We start from the raw sequence: 19716 nt of genomic DNA on the forward strand, positions 1-19716 counted from the left end.
CTGGGCTGCAAAGCTGCCCGCAGCCTCTGCAGTGCCAGTTGGATCTCCCGCCACCTGCGAGGGTCGCACATGGCACGCAGACCTCTCCTGCCGCCCGCTGCTCCCCTCAGCAGTGTACTTCAGTCAGTCTGCTTGTTCTGTGCCCCGCTCTGGATCTAGTGGATTCTCTCACCCTCCCTCCCGCGCTTCTGACTGTACCCAGTGCTTGTATAAATAAATAAATTTTTAAAAGTATAATAACTTAAAAAAGTTATTTCGATGAATTGGAAAAAAATTATTTACATATAATCCAATTGGATGTGGCTATATTGGGGGTTATATTTATTCAATAAATAACAAATATTTATTATTTATCATGTGATAAGCATTATAACAGGGGCTGAAGATCACAGAAAATCAAAATTTAACCAGTGGAAAGTATAGGCTAAAATTCTATTTTACTTTGAAGTCTAAATTTTTGCCTATGTGAAGTATCCTATGAGATCACAATTTAGGAGAGTTAAATTCATCTGACAGGCTGATATCAAAGTAAGTGTATCTAAGAGGAAGAGAGAGTTCACAACTTATAAAAGAAAGAAAACAAATGTTGTTTGGTTATGAAAGTTCCCAACTAAAAGCAACAACCCTCTTAAATCTACTTTAATCATTTCTCTCTAGAGCCAACATTTTTTACTCATGCAAATATTTACTGAATGGAAATATGCATATACATATTAAAACCAGGAAAATAATAACTATAAATAAAATGGTATTACTATTAACAGTATATGTACTCATTACTACTTAAATAAAGAAAGACAATATAAAAACTAAATCTTTTAAGTAAGCATAGAACCCACAGGGTATTGAAGAAAAGTTTTCAACTTGGGTTGTTGTGGAATGGATGAGTTTTCTGGTTTAATCAGCGTACTTTGATAGTTTTGCCTCTTTTGTTAGTCTTTCAGATGTATCCTAACGCCTCTCCCAGATAACACCTTGCATTTATAGGAACTGGCAGCTTAAGTGATTCCTAGACTAATAATGGCACATATGGTCTAGAGTACCCATATTGCTTTTGGATCTGTCCTAGTTTCTGCACAGGAGACTTCTGTGAAAAAGTTCTGATATGCACTTAGGGTCAATATATTATCACCTACTGCTGCTGTGCATGTTCCCAGACATTTACAAGAGAGAGAGCTTCTTTGTTCCAACTTCAGTTCTCTGGAGATCATAGATTTTTTTAGCAACTTCTTGTAGCCTACCTTGGGGATGTGGATATTTCCTGATTCCATTTTTTGCATTCTAAGGCCATGGAGAGTCAAAAGTTCACTCTCAGTGTTACCTGTCTTCCACTGTTTTTCCTTAACAGAGTGTCATTGTTTTAGGTGTTGTTTTCTTTTCAATCTATCTAATAAGAAAGCTCACCTTGAAGGTGAAACCCAAACAGATATCTGATTATTTGCCTTATGTGCATCTACATCCCGAATCTGTTTTTCACAATCCATCATGTTTGGAGTAGTAGACTTCTGCAAATTTTCGTGCTCATAGGAATTGTTTTTCTTTTCTCTTGTCCATTACCTTCATGGGATTTGCTTGATTCCTTTCATAGATTCCCAAATTGTACATGCTGAGCAAACAGAAAAATTGAGAAAAAGGAAAAGATGCAACAAGAGGAGTAGCAAAAATATTACTCCTATTACAGCCAGACAACTCAAGAACATCAAATGAAAGTTTTAGCTACATAATTTGTAAAGGCAGAAATCTCCCATATGCCAGCAAAAACTAGCTAGAAAATATCTAAGTATATGGTACATTTCCATATATAAAGATCATCATCTACTTGACTCAGTTTAAATAAATTTGGAAAAGACAGCATTTGAAAATAAGTAAATTGTATTATTTATAGCACCATGTAACTATAAATTTGGAATCTAGTTACTAATCAAGAAACGAGAGAACTTCAAGCATCTGTGATTTTAGAGTTTTACACAGAAATTACCTTTTTATTTTTAAGTGCCTAATAAGCAACAAGGCATGAGATATCTACATATTCTGTCAATGTTTTATTTATCCAAATATGATTATCAAACAACAGATTGATGCAGAAATAGTCATTATTATAAACAACTTTTATCCACTTAATAAATCCAATGATAAAATATGACTATAGTGTAAGATACCTTCAGTTTTCAGATATGGAAAAACTGCCATATCTAAACAATAATTATTCAAATGTTAAAAAAATATTAATCCTGTCATATTGACACAAAGATCAACTTTGGTCTTCTTGTTTAATACAAAAACTTCCAAAAATTAGTTGTTTTCCTGTGAGCTCAGTAACTTCCCCAGTGAAATTTTAAAATTTGGATGACCTTATGGTCACCGTGATTGGAAAATGCTGACTTTTCTATCAAAGTAACATAAAAAATTGATTTAGTTTGGGGCAAATTCATATTTCATAGTGATATGTAACTATCTCTAGCTCTACGGATTGATTTTAGCAGCAATGTCAAAGAAATATGCAGTGACAAATGCCTAGTGAAAATCCAGAGGTTTCACACTACCTATAAGTATGAATTTTTGTGTTAACGATATTGCAATCCAATGTTATTTTTAGCTATGATTCTTCAAAATAAATGTGTTAAAGTAGGAACTGTATGTGCTTACAGAAATGGAATTTCATAAAATTACAATTTAGGTAGAAATGCATATATAATAATATTATAGCTCATATTACACACCAGACTAAAATATATGTAAGTTTTACAATGATCAATCATCAGTTTATACATTTTCTAGTTTCTGTAATTTAAAAGGCAAATGAATTTTTAGTTTGGGTCATAGTAAACTGTTACATTGTGACTCATTATAATTTCACCTTTTATATCTTCACTGTAATTTGAGGAAGAATAACCCAATAATAAGAGTTGAGGTTATGGAGTTTAAAAGCTCTAGTTCAGAGTTCAATTTTACATCAATTACCAGCAATGTTAGCAATAGAAAAGTTATGTAAAACATCTTCAGGCCCAAGTTTCCTCAATCATAAAATTGGGTATCTACCACATAAGCTTACTCTTATAATTATTTCTGGGCTTAAAGTAAATACTCAATGAAAGTTAGCTTTAAAATAGTTTACTAAACAATCATAATCTCTTCTTTTAAATACAGTATTAACTATGTTTAAGTATGATAAATATAGAGGATGACTTCTGAATCAAGTTGCCCTCAAATAGTTGCCCTCAAAAGAAACTCATGGCCTCTCAATCAATAAAAAACTCAAACTCACTTCAACTATTAAACCCATTCAAATTCTAGCATCATCTTCTGCTGCTTTTGATATATTAAACCTCAAAAAAATCACTAACAACCGCAAGAACATGGATAATGTATAAAATTACATATTTTTAGTTCACCAAAGAGCTGAAAATGTAACACAGTTTGTGAACCCAAATCCTAAATAACAGTCTGCCTCTCTCAGCAGGAATGGTCATATCAATTATTTCATCTTGGCAGAACATGAAGGAAAGAGGTAGCCACAATATAAGCAAGTAAGAAAACAACTGAAATTTTAAAGATTCCCGAAAGTCCAAGTAGAGTCTAGTATAAAGGTTTAAAATCCCTTGAGAACCCTGAAGTAAAGTAATTGTGCACTTGCTTGCCAATTCTTTTATAGTCTTCCATTGGTTGCTGAGAAGAAAGGATGGGGCATAAAAAGGGACTAGACACAGAACCCTCTATAGCACACTGCATACAGAGTGCTTAATTTCAAGGCAGAGTATGTGAATGTGGTGGCGAATTTATACATCTCAGGGGGCCTTCCTGGTGGCTCAGGGGGTTAAACACAGCACTATGAAGCTGTCCGCAGTCTCTGCAGCGTGGGTTCAATCCCTGGCCAGCCAGGGAGCAACTCACATGGTGCAGCAGACATCTCCTGTCTCACACAGTGCTCCCCTCAGCAGTGTCTTCTGTCCTTCTGCCTGTTCTGCTATCCACTCTGTCTCTGGTGAATACTCTCACCCTCCACAACTCTGGCCTGTACCCCAGTTCTTGTATGCTTTCTTTAAAAAAATTATACATCTCAGGGCTGATGGGAAAGAAAAATAAAAAGGAAACATGACATGAGATAGCCAATTATTGCACTATAAGCATCATAGGGTAGTAGATGCATAGGGTTCAAGAGAAGGAAATTCCCTTATAGCAAGAGACTTTCCATACACAGAGGCTTGGGGCCACTATCCAAAAGGATAAGAAAACTTCTTGGAGAGAAGGGAATCTGAAACAGAAATTACCTATCTAGGTAATGCCACTCAACAGCAAGGTGGGGAATCTCAAGATCAAAGGACCTTGAAGGGTAACAGTGGTCTGGAGTCTTCTTTAGTAACAAACTTTGTCTAACCTGTGGCTAGCAGATGTTGAGCAAAGATTCACAGATTCACAGGGTATGAAAAGTAGGCAGACTCTAAACTTATTAATGTATTCTAATTAGACAATGTTTAAAGCAGTTAGATATATAGGTAGAGTTAGGTGCTGATGAACTTTGAACTACCCATCCTAGTCTGCTGAGGAGAGTACACAGAAACCCATGTATCTGGGCCCTCATTAACCCACTCATATAACAAACCTAGGACTTATCTTCACTCTGGGACCTACAAGGGTACAAGAGGTCAGTTATTAATTTGGAGTGCAGCAGACATCCAACTGTGCTATTGACTGCACTTATTTGAGTCAGGAGCTATATATGTGGACTTGATAGATGTTATTTCCAGATAGAAGTTTCTAGGGGCCACTGCATGATTCTTCAATCTGTTTTCTGCTGCCATGATGACAGCCAATGTTCATGACAGAAAGCCAATCAGCTTCCATGGGTGAACTAAACCCAGATGAATATACAGTGGGTGCAAGGGCTCATCATTGTTGTTTGAAGGTTTGGGGGCTATTTATTGCCACAGCCTAAACAGTCAAACCTGAGTAGAACAATATAAATGGATTTTGGTCTTTATTCTGTTTGGTCATTTGTTAATGAAAATTAAATTACCATTTTACTGAGTGGATGTGATTTTTAATCACTTATATAACTGAAAATTCTATAAATCCCATTTATACTGTAGAAATAATATTGAAATAAGCATATTTTTTTATGTGTTTAATGACTTGGTGTCATTTCATCATTAGTCACAGTTTGAAGACATTTTATGTGCTTTGAGTTTGTTTTCTCAACTTTGGGAAACACAAATGGTCTTAGTTCCCAGACCAGACACAGTTCTGTCTTATGTTTACTTTAAAATTTTTAGTACAAGCAACAAGTTCTTTGCTGTACTTGCATATTTTGTATCTTTAATATTTGTATCTTTAAAATTATATATACACTCTGGAAAAATATAAATAAAACTGGGTATATAATTTTCTTTACGACAATGACACCATCATAAAGCTTCTATTTCTAAATGGGGAATTTGCTGTGTATTATGAGGGACACTTGGAAAAACAGGAAAGATCCTATGAATACTCTTTGACCCTCTTGTTAAATATATTATGGTATCCAAATGTAATTTCACTGGCCTTAAAATCCTACAATGTTGTTTCAAATTTTACATAAACACTTCTATTTTCCCTAAATGCCTCCTTTCATTTTAATTATATGCTCAAAAACATCAAGGTAAAGCCAAGTTGGAATCTCTACTCTCCATTAGTATTGCAAATCATAATATATGAATTTTCATTTTTCAGAGAATCTCACTGTCCTCCTCCAAACCACCACTCAAGATCATCTCCATCTTACAAATTTGTTAGTTGTTTGATGGTGAGAAGTCCAGTTTTATTAGCACAGTTTTATTGCAGCTCACTAATGCTCAGTACATATATTATCTCTCTAAAGAATACTGAGTTCTCAATCTACAGTTCGATGTTAGAATATGAATTGTCCTTAAAGTATAATACAGCAATACCATTTACTATGCTGCTGGTAAATGGTTAAATTGTTCTTGGATGTCACTTAACTTATATACTAGATTAAGTATATGCCTGATGTCTGCTGTCTGGCCCACTCTAAGAACATTTTTTGTCCAATTGTTTCATAGTCATATTTAAATCCACCATCCAAAATCTTTCAATGTATCTATCATCTCTTTATCTACATCTATATATCCTTTGTTTTTATAGAGCAATTTTAGGCTCAGAAAAGTTAAGAAGGTACAGAAATATTCACAGAATATCTTCCAGCACTAATCTAGAAAAAGGAAAGCATTTAGTCTCTTCTGAAGAAAACCATGTTTACAGTTTTTAATGTAATATAAGCCTCAAAAAAAAAAAACTTTTACTTTAACATTCAACAAAATATACCAGGTATGTTAAAGTAAAGCTGTAACTAAACTATAAATCTTGCGTTTCTCTTAAGAAGGCTTTTTGAAAGAAACTATTATGGTAGAACTGAAGAAAATCTAAGATCTGCTATGAGATATAAGATGTACAATGTTCATCAGAAAACCAGATTAAATAAAAAAATTAAAAAGTAAAGTTGCTGGCAAATTATTGTGAATTTTGGGTAGGTCATGGTGAAAATAACGAATATTTTTATATATTACTGTCATGAATTTTAAGACCTACATTTTTTTTTTACATTTTATCATGTTTGAAAAAAAAAGTAGATTTCTTAGAAAACATTATTGACCAAAGATTGGATGTTGTGTTTTATCTTTGGTGGTATATAAAATGACTTATCTTATTGGTGATCATAAATTAGATTCCATGAAATACAGTTTATGTTTAAAATATTTAGGATATGTATTTAAAATTAATTTTATAGCTGACATCATGATTATATTTAGGATTCATTCATTTCCAAAACATTAAACTTAATGTTATATTATGAAATCTGTATACTACATACAATTAAAGGGAATTGTCAAGATTTAAGCACTGTTCCTATATTATACTAAGCATTCCAGAAAACATTAGCACTAGAGCATATCTGAAGCATCTTTATTTATATAGTGGTGTGAAATGAGGCATTTAAATATTTTAAACTTTGGCATTATAAAATATTTATGTTCAAACTCCCACAAATAGAAAGAATAAGGTCAGCAAAAGTTGTATTTTAAAAAAACCCAAATGCCTCACTTTGAAAAAAGAATGTGAGGACTACCCCCTTCCTTCAAAAATAAAAAATATATATACACATAAAAATACATCAGTTCACACTGTACTTTAAGATTTAAATATTAAAATTTAGCTGAAGAATATATTCTTTTAGTTTCAGGTTTAGTGGTTTATCTTCCAAAGCACTGCAATGTAACTAAGGATGAGCTATAAAATTTTCACATTTTTAACACAGAAATAGCTATTTTTTCTTTATTCCACTAGATATTTATAATACTAATTACTTGTGTCATGTTCTCAGCTATATGTCAATCTAAAAATTCTGGAGGCAAAGCATATTTATTTGTGATCAAAGAACTGTAATTTGGGCACACAGATTCAGGATTATTCTATTAGGATAGTCTGAATTAAAGGGAGATTTGTATTTATTAAATGTGTTGGCACTAAAGCTCAAATATAAATAAAATGTCCATATTTATTTTTTCTCTACTGAAAACTGCCATCAAAGTTCAGTCACACTATGTTATAATCAAATTTTTCATATTGCAATTTTCATAATTATGTCTTTGTATAAGGGATAGTTTACAGACAAAAGCAAATAATCTGCCCGATAAAAATAAGTGAATAATAGCATTATCTTTGTACTTCTATGTGCCTTCATAGAAGCATTATTTTCCATGAGCCCAGAAAAAAATGCCATTCTAATTTTTAATTTCCATCCCTTCATTTTGCCTATTTTGATCTTTAAATATAGAACATTTAATCTATCTATTTTACTATGATTTTTTCATTTATTATCCTTATGAAATTCATTTCCCTTGATGCCCATCACTGTTTCATTCTTTTTCACTGTTCTGGAATAGCTCATTCTATGACTATGCTACAACTTATCTGTCTACTATTAATGGCGATTTCATTTTTCCCCCTACAGTTAGAACATATGGAGATATTTCTTGATATATTTGAAAAAAGTTTCAATAAAGATGCAGCTGATAACTCAGAAACATGTTTGTCTTGAACTTTACTAAGTAATGACAACTGCATTATATGAATTTATTTTGAGTTCCATTTGACTTACATGTCTATGAGTACTTAATATTGTTAGATTTTTAAATTTTTGTTAATCTGGAGGTGTATGGGAAGGGTGGGTATGATGTATTTAAAGAGTTACTAAAAAATTTTATTTTATCTGGATATAAATTAGTATATTGTTTTATGTATATTTATATTACATATAATTATGTATTATGAGTATTAAATGAATAGCTCAAGAATTTAACATTAGCTAAAAATGATTAAGATTTCATGGCAAATATTTTTAACCTAAGCAATATTTTATATATTTCCTGTCTCACTGTATTTCTACCTACTTGTGACCACTGAGTAGTATTCATTTTCACTGAGCTAAATACCAATTTCTTATGGATATGAAAATATGATTTTGTTTTCTACTGCTAACTGATCTGACTACTGACTAATCAACACATATGGTATACCATGGTTTATTCCATTTTGCAGTATGTTTTATTCCTGTCAAAACTTTCATTAAATAAAATCTTAATAATTAGAGAATGAAAAAATTATTAGTGCTTCAAATATGCCACTATAAAAAGCCCAAAGATATTCATATGAGAAATCCTGAGATAGTAAGTAATGATTCTACAGAAGTCTGGAAAACATCAAGCCAATATATTTTAAGTTCTCTCAAATGATATAATAGCAACCGTTCCCTAAATGAGACACACATATATTATACAAAAAATCTCACAAATTTTCTTTATAGGACATCAGTATTGATTTTTACTGATTATTTAACTTATTTGATAAATTACCAAAATGAACAGCTTACTTAGTACTGAGAAGTTACAATGTCTATATGATTGAAATTGAATAAGCTATTAAAGTCCTAAGAAAAACTAGCAGTCTTTCTATTGGTGACCACAACGTAATGTATACAAATGTTGATTTATAATGATGTGCTCTTGAAATTTATATTATGTAATAAAGCAATGTTATTTCAAAACAAAACTTAAAAAAATAAACAAAGAAAAAGAACAACTAACAGAGACCACCATCATGACTTGAAAGCATTAGGTTGAAAGAAGTTCAGAACAGGGAAGAGACCCAAATTAGCATTGCCCACAAACTAGGGTTTTCCAACCTCTGTTCTAGATCAGTGCTTCTCAATCCTAGTTGCATTGCAACTAGAGACCAAACCAGTCTTTCTTTAAAAACACACCATTGATTTTTTTTCCCTCTATTCATTCTCAAATAATATCTAATGGCACGTATTACAAAAGTGTGAGGGAATTGCAAATTGGTCTGTTCCTATTCTGTGAGTTGGTGAATACTTAAACTTGCAATTAGAAGTCTCCTTGCAGACATAGTTTAGTCTGACTTCCCCTTTGTAATAAGATTATAAAATAGAGTTGTATCTTCTTATCCCTTCCTCCTGGTGACCTAGTGTTCTGAGACAATTTATTATATGAAAAACTACACTTTCAATTTATAAACATTTCCCTCTTTTTTCTACCTCACACTCCCAATTAAATACATGGTACTCACAAAATCCAAAACCATAGAATGTATTGTTCCACCTTCTCATAATCCTTACTTCTTGTTCAAGAATAGTCTAGCATTTGCTGTCTCCATCTGAGTAGAGTAAGATGACAGCATAACTTTAAGGTAAGTCAAATGTAGACTCTCCGAAGATCATTAGAAAAAACTGCTGATCAAGCAAAACTAAGTTTATTTGATTATGGCAGTCAGGGAGGACTCTTGACTCCAGTGAGTCACTAGTGTCTCAGAAGGGTAAAGAGAAAGGAGTAGTTTCAAGGGTCTTAGGAACTGGGTTGAATGTTTCAAAAGGATTTTTTTGAGGACTGGACAGAATGAATTTAGGTAGATTTTGCTAAGTGGAAAATGGGTTGTGATTAGGAAATTTATAGCATTTTAGCTTTAGCTTTGTCTACATGGTAAGGGGAGAGTCATGAGCCATATCTTAACAATGAGCAAATAATTTTTTGAAAAGTAAACTATTTTATTTCTTTTCCCAGTTTATCTTCTAGAAATAAGAATTTCTTTGGGCAAATTGCTCATTTGTTTTTGCCTGATCATAGTAGTGTTTAGCTCAGGGACAGGAAATTATGCTGCTATCAGTTCTAAAGGCAAATAGAATGAAGAAAACAGCACTGCTTACTTCATAAAGCAACTCTTAAGAAGAGTGAGTGAGCAATACAGTTTTAAGTATGTTTAGGCACTAAGAGTCTAAATCACAGAGATGGTAAAAAAGTACAAAGTATATTAAAGTACAAATTCTAAGAGTTAAATAGGTTTTATTCAATCTATATTACCTCATAGTTCATTATGGAGAAATTTATGTTTTTATTTTTTTATTATTATTTCTTTAAGATTTATTTATTTATTTATTTATTTATTTATTTATTTATACAAGATCCGGGGTACAGGCCAGATTTGAAGGAGGGTGAGAGGACTCACCAGAGACAGAGCGGGAACAGAACAGGTAGACTGATAAAATACACTGCTGAGGGGAGCAACGGGCTCAACAGGAGAGGTCTGCCGCGCCATGTGGGATCCTCACTGCCCTGCCAGGATCAAACTGTCACTGCAGAGGCTACAGACAGCTTCACAGCGCAGCGCTCAACTGCGTGCACCACCAGGGGAGGCCCTCATAGTTCATTATGAATAGTCCTGATTCTGTAATGGAGTTGTCCAATATGTGCTTTCAAGCACACCAAGGAATTCACCAATTCTTGGCAGACACTTCCTGGGAGTACTAAATATCTAATTCAATTCTGACACTATCTACTTGGAAAGAGCAACAAATCCTAAGGTTAAGGTCTGAGCCCTTAACCTGTGGGATCTGTTCAAGTCTGAAGACCACCTCACTTCAGATGTCAGTTGTGTGTCCAGGGTAATACCTACCTGTGCTTCTGGAAAACTGGCTATTAATTGGTGATTCCCAAAACAGCCTCCACAGGTTTGATTAATTTGCTAGAGTAGCTTTCAGAACTTAGGAAAACAGTTTATTTGCCAGATCACTGCTTTATTACAAGGGATATTAAAGAATATGAATTCATACCCAGATGAAGAGCTCCACGTAGGCAAGTTCCAGAAGGGTCCCTAACATTGTTCCTTGTGAAGCTTGAGGTACATCACCCTCCCAACACACAAATGCATTCTGAAAGTTCTCTCAAACCTGTCCTTTGGGCTTCTAAGGAGGTCATGACATGGGCATGATTTATTAAATCATATGGGATTAGTAATTGAGCTCAGCCTACATCCTATCTAGAGTAGATCAGGTTACCTAAGGACTTTCCAAAGGTCACTCACTGACGTAAAAAGGACATCTTTATTGCTATCATTCCTTAGGAAATTCCAAGGGGCATTAGGAGATCGATGGTAAGAACTGTGATAAATATCAAATACATTTTCCTTATTCTAAATCACAATAATACAGGTTGCCTGTTCAGCTTTTATTGATATAGAAAGTTTTCTTTTCATGTCTATTTATGGACATTTTATAACAAGTTAGAGTTGTTTGCTAAAGTGTATACTATTTTGAAAAGAAATCACTCTTTTCTAAGGTTGTATACACATACATCACTTACAGTCCAGGATATGTAAGTACAATATCATTGGCACAGTAAATAGCACTTGTGTAAGAAATGTTGGGTCGAGGTGTGTATCAATGTGGTAGATAAAGAACCCACCTGCCAAGAAGGAGGCAATCAGAAGTGGATACCCCAACATTACTCCCTCAACTTTCAAACTTATGGTTTCCTAGCAGAAATGATCCAGAAATCAGATTTGGCTTAAGAAGTCCATTCCTATTAACCTCCTACATCACAGAATGGCTACAGTAGGGTCAAGAATGGAAGGGCAAATGGAAGATATGCAAAACCACCCCATTCTACATGATTATATATAATACTTGCACATATAAACACTTTCATGCTAATATCACACAGGAAGGAAAACGGCATCATACAAAATCAGAGCTGAAGGAAAAATGTCACACTCTCTCTGATACTGACACACTGAAGAGATCTGGATCTGACTGATGATGCAAAGCTATAGAACCAAACTGGGAAGCACCAACCTTCAAGCTAGCTGCATAAAAAATAGTCAAGGTCATCTTGAGAATAACATAAGATAAAACCTAGATAACCTTGGATTTAACAATGACTTTTCAGATACAAAAACAAAGGCATGATTCATGAAAGAAAGCTGGTATAATTTCTGCTCTGTGGAAACAGTCAAGAGAATAAAAAGACAAGCCACAGACTAAGATAAAATATTCACAAGTCACATGTCTGATAAAGGATGATGGTAGATTCAGAATATATGAAGAACTCCTAAATTCATCTGGAAGAAAATAAACTACCCAATTATTAAATGGAACAAAGACCATAACAGACACCTGACCAAAGAAGACATACAGATAACAAATAAGCATCTGTCATCTGTCCACATCCTGCTATTAGGCAATCAGCAAAGTAACACAAAAATGAGATGAGCCTATACACCTATTGGAATGACCAAAACCCTTAATGCTCACAACAAAAACTAGCAATGATGTAGAAGAACAGGGACTTGAAACCATTGTTAGTGAAAATGTAAAGTAGTACAGAACTTTGGAAAAATTTGGCAATTTATTATGAATCTAAACATAATCTTCTAATAGTCGAAATACACCTTGATATTTACCCAAAGTGACTTAAAAATTATGATCACAGAAAAACCTACCTACAGATATTTAGAGAATCTTTATTAATAGTTGCCAAAATGTGGTAGTCAAGATGTCTTTCAATAGTTGAATGGATAAATACTCTGTGGTACAGACAACAAACTGTTAATCGGCACTAATAACAAACGAGTTTTCAGTCATGAAAAAGAATGGAGGAAACTTAAATGTTTATTGCTAAGTGAAAATAAACAATCATAAATGGCTATTAATATGGTTTCTGAGTTAGTGGCACGTGATGAGTTTTCTAAGGTGAGTCTCTCCATGAGAGAGTGATGTAAGTTATATTTAAAGAGCAGGTTTATTAGAAAAGGGACAGAAAAGTAAAAGTCACTTGTATTGACACAACCAGGCAGAAAGGGCTGTCCCAAAAGGGACAGGTTTGCTGAGAGAGGCCTGCATGGTCGCAGGCAGGCGGCCTTGAGGAGAGCGGCCTCTGCTGAGGGAGGTCAGTGAAGAGAATCCCTGGCAGGGCACAGGTCATGGCTGGCAGGAAGTCTGCTGCCCTGCAAGGGACAGAGAGTTGGTGAAAAGAAGCACCTGCGTAGTCACAGGTGGGCAGAAGGACTGCTTTCCCAAGCCAGTGCAGAAAATGCACTGATACAGTCCTCTTCTCTTAGGAAGAGGCTCATTTCTTTGTGGAGTGGCCTGTTTGCTGTTGATTTTGGAGACTGGAGATAAAGGGAGATTCCACAATGGACTCAATCTCCATATCTTTACCCTCAGGTCAGAGTGTCTATGCTCCAGACACTCCCTACAGCAGTCTGATACCTGTTTGGGTCTTATGCCTTGTGATAAGACACCGCAGCCTAATGATCTTGATTTCTATAGCTGGGTTAATGGTCACAGCTACCATACTGCATGACTCCAATCATATGACATTCCTGGAAAGACAAAACTATGAAGGCAGTGAAAAGACCAGTGGATGCCAGAGGCTGGGGTGTAAGGTTGGGAAGGATAAGTGGAACAAAATAGCTTTAGTACAGTAAAAATATTAGGGTAATATGTTAATACATTTGTTTAATAAACACCAAAAATGAAATGTCATGTAAATTATGGACTTTGTGTGTTTATGATGTATCACTGTAGGTTCATCAGTGGTAGCAAAAGTACAACTCTGGTGGGGGATGCTGATGATTACAGTGACTATGCACGTGTGGGTGGGGAAGGGGATTTACTTAAGTCTGTACCTTCCCTTCAATTTTGCTTTGAAACTGAGAATGCTACAAAAATATGAAGTCTTGGGCCTCCCCGGTGGTGCAGCGGTTGAGCGCTGGGTTGCAAAGCTGCCCGCAGCCTCTGCAGCGCTGGTTCGATCCCCGGCTGCTCCCCGGCCACCAGAGGAGGGTCCCACATGGCGCGCGCAGACCTCTCCTGCCGCCCGCTGCTCCCCTCAGCAGTGTACTTCAGTCCTTCTGCCTGCTCTGCTCCCCGCTCTGGCTCTGGTGAATTCTCTCACCCTCCCGCACTTCTGACTGTACCCAGCGTTTGTACAAATAAATAAATAAATAAATAAATAAATAAATAAATAAATAAATAAAATAAATCTTTAAAAAAAATATGAAGTCTTAATATCAATAAAGCAATGATACTTAAACCATGATTCTGGTATTGGTATTTGAATATTGCTGATATATTGTTTGGTGAGGCAATTACAGTTACTATTTCCATTACCAAAGTTGTTTTTTTTTTTTAACATAGTCAGAAAATGAACTGACAAGGACACTAAGCTCATATATCATTAAGTGTCAAAAGGCCAAGTATCTATCAGCTATATCTGATTCCAGTGGCCCAATCATCAACAGCATTGCTATCCATCCTCAGAGCACTGTACAAGTAATTAAATAGACATATAAAAATATATGATTGCATTTGCAATAGTTCTAGTATACTGAAGTTAGAATGAAGGGACACCTATATAATTTGTGAACAGGACCTTAGTGAACTTCATTGATGGAGGATAAGAATAGAAAAACTGGAAAGGAGGCACCACTAGACCAGAAACCTGCTTCACACAATGCCAAGAGCTAGAGGTAGGGGTAGACGGGATTAACAGCCACTAACCAGCTATAGGAGCTAAGATCCTTAGGAGCCTTGTACTACAGAATACACTTAGGGTCTTAGTAAGTCCCACTAATTGCGGCAAATAAATGAAAAATACTTGCCCCTGCAAAACAGATAAACACTACATACTTGACGTATCTAAATATGTTCCTAATACTTAATAGAAACTAGAAAACGAAATAGAGTGTGAGTTGTTTTTAACTTTTGTGATCTTGTGCCTAGATCACAAAGCACAAGACCCAAGCAGGTATCAGACTGCTGTAGGAGGTGTCAGGAGCTCAGACCTGAAGGTAAAGATATGGAGATTAAGGGTCATTGTAGAAATCTGGCCCCTTTCAAATTCTACATAGTTTATTCAAAGTCAGCAATAAACAAACCACTCCACAAAGGAGTGAGCCCCTCTAAAAGAGAAGACAATATCAGTGCAATCTCTGCACTGGCACTGGGCAGCAGTCCTTCTACCCACCTGTAATATGCAGGTGCTTCTTTCACCAACTGTCTGCTCCTCTGCAGGGCAGCAGCCTCCTGCCTGCCTGACCTGTACCATGCCAGGGCATCTTTTCAGTGACCTCCCTCAGCAAAGGCAGCTCTCCTCAAGGCCAACCACCTGCAACCATGCAGCCCTCCCTCAGCAAATCTGTCCCTTTTGGGACAGCCCTTTTTGCCCATTTGTGTCTATGCAAGGGCCCTTTATTCTTCTCTCCCTTTTATAATAAACCTGTCCTTTTGGATATAACTAACATCTCTGTGTCATGAAGAAACTTACCTGGGAACTTGCCAGTGCTGGTGAAAGGGGCGCTCTGGTGAAACCTTTCCCAGAGTGAAGCCAAGGACCCCACTATCAGAACCCAACAACTCCCAAAACTACATCAATTTTCCTTATTTGTAATAGTGAAACAATACTAATCATACAGGCATGATTGTTATTTTAGATAAACAATATACTGAACACAATAAAAAGCAATAAAATACTGTATCAAAGTACAAATTAAGGCAGTATGTATTAAGGTACATTTTTTAAAATTTTATCTATATCTATATGCTTCTGTATGAACCATCAATAGATTCTCAGACAAAATAACGTTTCTACAAATTTTCAGTAGCTTTGTTGTTTTTGTACTGCTCCTTATCTCTTCTAATTTAATGTACACTCTTAAAGCTGAGGATTATGATTTCACAGCTTTATATCCCCACAGACTTCTGACTCATGGAATGATACACATAATAGGTATTCAATAAATTTTGTTGACTGAACATGATGATTTTTATACTTTCTCATCTAGCATGTATTTTTCCTATGAAACCTCATAAAGAATAAAATAATGTTTATTTCCAACATTATCTAAAAATACAATAGCAACAAAAAGTAATATAACATTCTATAGCTTAGTTGAAAAGAAAGTCTCTTGTTATTCTTAGTGAATAAAGCAAATCCACCAGAAATGTCATTTCTGAATTCACTTCAATTGGCTTAGATTTTTGGAAGAACTGAAAAGTTTGTAATAAAAAAGAAACCTGCTGGGATCAATAAAGTTTCATTTCCACTCCTACCTTTTTTTTTACATTTTTTTTTCCCACCTATCTATCCAAGCACCATGGCCCACAAGACACTGAGAACATAAGCTTATCTGAAAAAGTTCTGAAAAATGCACTTGGAAACAGCTATCTCGTGTGTTCTTAAAATTATTACCAGATTGTATCTTTTACTACAGAATACGTAGGGTCTTGGTAAGTCCCCCTAATTGCAGCAAATAAATGATATATACTTGCCCCTGCAAAACAGATGAACACTATTTACTTGATGTATCTAAATATGTTCCTAATACTTAATAGAAACTAGAAAACGAAATGGTGTGAGTTGTTTTTAACTTTTGACATCATTTCTGCAAAAAAAAAAAAAAAAAATCAATCGGTATACCAATCAGTATAAAATTCATTTGTCACATTTTTTATTTTCCATTGTCAAAACTAAGAACAGACTAAGAATACATTTCCATATAAATCTATTAATCTATGAATCATTTATATCAAATGTTTATTTGATTCTATGTAATTTAAATATATTGGCTACTTAAGGTATTTATATATAACATTGCAAGTATGTATTTTGTATTTACTATAAATTAGGGGATATGTTGAAAACTGTGATATTTATTTCACTAACAATTCTCTAGTATAGGTAAAATGATGCCAATTTTACAGAGTAGCAAAGTAGGATTCTAGAACAAAATTACATATCTCAATTTCTTGGGCTTTTGCCAAGCTTCATAAAATGCTCAGAATTCTTAATAGTAAAATTACAATAAAAGTCTTTCATGTAAGGTCAATCATTGCAGAGTCAAGCAATTCACAATTTCTCTGATATTTTATAAATCCTAACAAAATAATAAGTCACAAACCCATTCCTTCTTTCTTAAAGCATTAGGAAATGTTTTAATTCTTTCTTAAAATGAAGAAATGCTAAAATAAAATGCTAAATTTTTTCTTAAAGCATTCATTCATTCATTCATAAACTAGCATTTATTGAGCATATAATATAATCCAGCTCAGTACTAATATTCAATATCTATAAATATAAGATGTAAGACCTGCCTTCGGAGACTTCTGGTGTATTAAAAGAGACACAATAAAAAGCCTAATTCCACCAGAGAGAGAAAAGCTACAGTGGTGGCCTACACTTTGCTCTAATTGGAACACAGAGAAAGGTACATTTAATTCAGGCCCAGTCTTTTATTTGGAAAAGCTTCCCAGAGGAAGTAGCTTTTGAACTGTATTTGTGCAATAATGTCCTCAAGCTAGTATCCAGTCCCTAAAGTAAACTCATTGTTTCTAGCACTCAGTTAAATCTTCCTTTATTGTATTCATTTGTTGGGTCAATTAAAATAAGTACTTATCATTTTTAAAAGTTCATTTTTGGTGTTAAAATATGTATTAGGCCTACTGTTCATGCCTTACTTTCTTGATTTTAGAGAGTGTACTCAACAGGGAAGAAGAAATCAGGCATATTTGCCTTTTAATGTGTGCTTCAGGATGAAGAACAAATGAATGAAATAAAGGAAGCTCTTTGAATGTCAGGCCAGAAAATGAGCTATCAGGGGCCTTCCTGTGGTGCAGGGGTTAAAGTCTCAGTGCTATCAAACTATCGCCAGCCACTGCAGCATGAGTTTGATCCCCTGCCAGGGAGGTGACCCTCATGGCACAGCAGACCTCTCTTGTCTCACCCACTGCTCCCCACAGCAGTGTATTTCAGTAGATCTGCTTGTTTTGCTCCCCACTCTGTCTCTGGTGAGGCCTCTCACACACCCCCACACCTCTGGTCTACACCCCAGTTCTTGCATGCAGAAATAAAGTCTTTAAAGAAAAAATGAAAATGAGCTATTGGTGAGGTAGAGTCTCTTACATGCTCTCACATGCTCTAAAGTTTTTATTTTAACCAACTTCATCATCCATTCTTTTAAGCTTTGTCCTATCTGGTTAGTTTCACATAATCAGAGAGAAGGAATCTTTGAGATTGTTCAGTTTCTCATACTTATGAGATTTAGACAATTCTAGTTTTACTGTCTGTAGTTCTTTTATCTTTCCCAGATCAATCCTCACTTTCCTTTAGTTCTTGGGATTGCAAGCTGCTTAACATTTCTAAAAGTTCAGGCATGCTGCTGTTGTATATTCCAAGAATAATGAAGGATGGGGAAAAAAAAAAAAATCTAAATTTTGATGTCAGCTCCCTCAAATAACCTTTCTGGAATTATCACACACTACTTCTATTTATATAATTTATGACCACTTCCAGCTACAAGTGAAAAAGTAGTCATCATCATCTCTGTAATGTAATTGGAAATAAGGATAAGCTTTATCTTGATTTAAAAAATTTACTAGGGATGTACATCTGAGAATTGAATGTAGCAAGAAATCAAGATAACTTTTGGTTTTTTGAAACTAGAAAATGGGTGATACAAATGTCATTAACTGAAAGTGAGCACATTGGAGGTCAGAGAGAAAAACCCAAGATTTCTGCTTTGAAACTAAGTTTGTAGTACTTGAAAGATATGTGAGTATTATTTGACATTGGTATAAATTTAGGAGCAAGGTTGAGATTTTGATTACAAATTTAGAGCGCAATATAGAAATAAAAATTAGTCTCTTACTACTGAGAACTGCATCCTGTGTGTCAAAGGGAAGGGATCTTTGAGAGTTCTCTTTTTCCACTTCTCCCTTTCTACAAGGTTGCCTCACACAGCTTTATTCCCTGCTTCGCTCTTTCAAGTCTCTTCATACAAATCTCCACCTACATTCCTGGAAACATGCCTTCCCCTAATGGACAAGTAGAAATCTTGCTCCTTAATCCCTCTATTCCCTCCATTCCTCACCTCTTCCTTCAGATTTGAAACACCTGGATTTCACCAATAAGATCTGTTGCTCCCCAACTCTGCAGATGAGTCAGGGACTTGAGAACCCTCACCTAAAGTCGATACAAAGAGAGGACCGTATGGAAGAAAAACAGCAAAGTTTGGAATCAAAGGAAAAATAAAAATGATGTACAGAGATTTGAGTCAACATATCAAAGACATTTCATTATGAAGCACCCTAAAGTCTGCTTTGCCACCATAACCACAGCCCTGAGCACAAACATTGCCCTAGAAGAGGCCCGGAAGACCTAGCCACATAGCAAAAACAAAGGCGTTTCTTTATGATTGCTTTTATTTCTTAAATTCTTGCCTTCCTCAAATGCAGATTGTGCCTGCTACAGAGAACATGATTCCCTTACTTTAAGAATGTATGAATTCCTCTGCCAAGATGTTAGGAAATTGTCA

This window comes from Talpa occidentalis, unplaced genomic scaffold (assembly GCF_014898055.3).
Source record: "Talpa occidentalis isolate TD23 unplaced genomic scaffold, MPIMG_talOcc4v2.1 talOcc4.11, whole genome shotgun sequence".
NCBI lineage: Eukaryota > Metazoa > Chordata > Mammalia > Eulipotyphla > Talpidae > Talpa > Talpa occidentalis.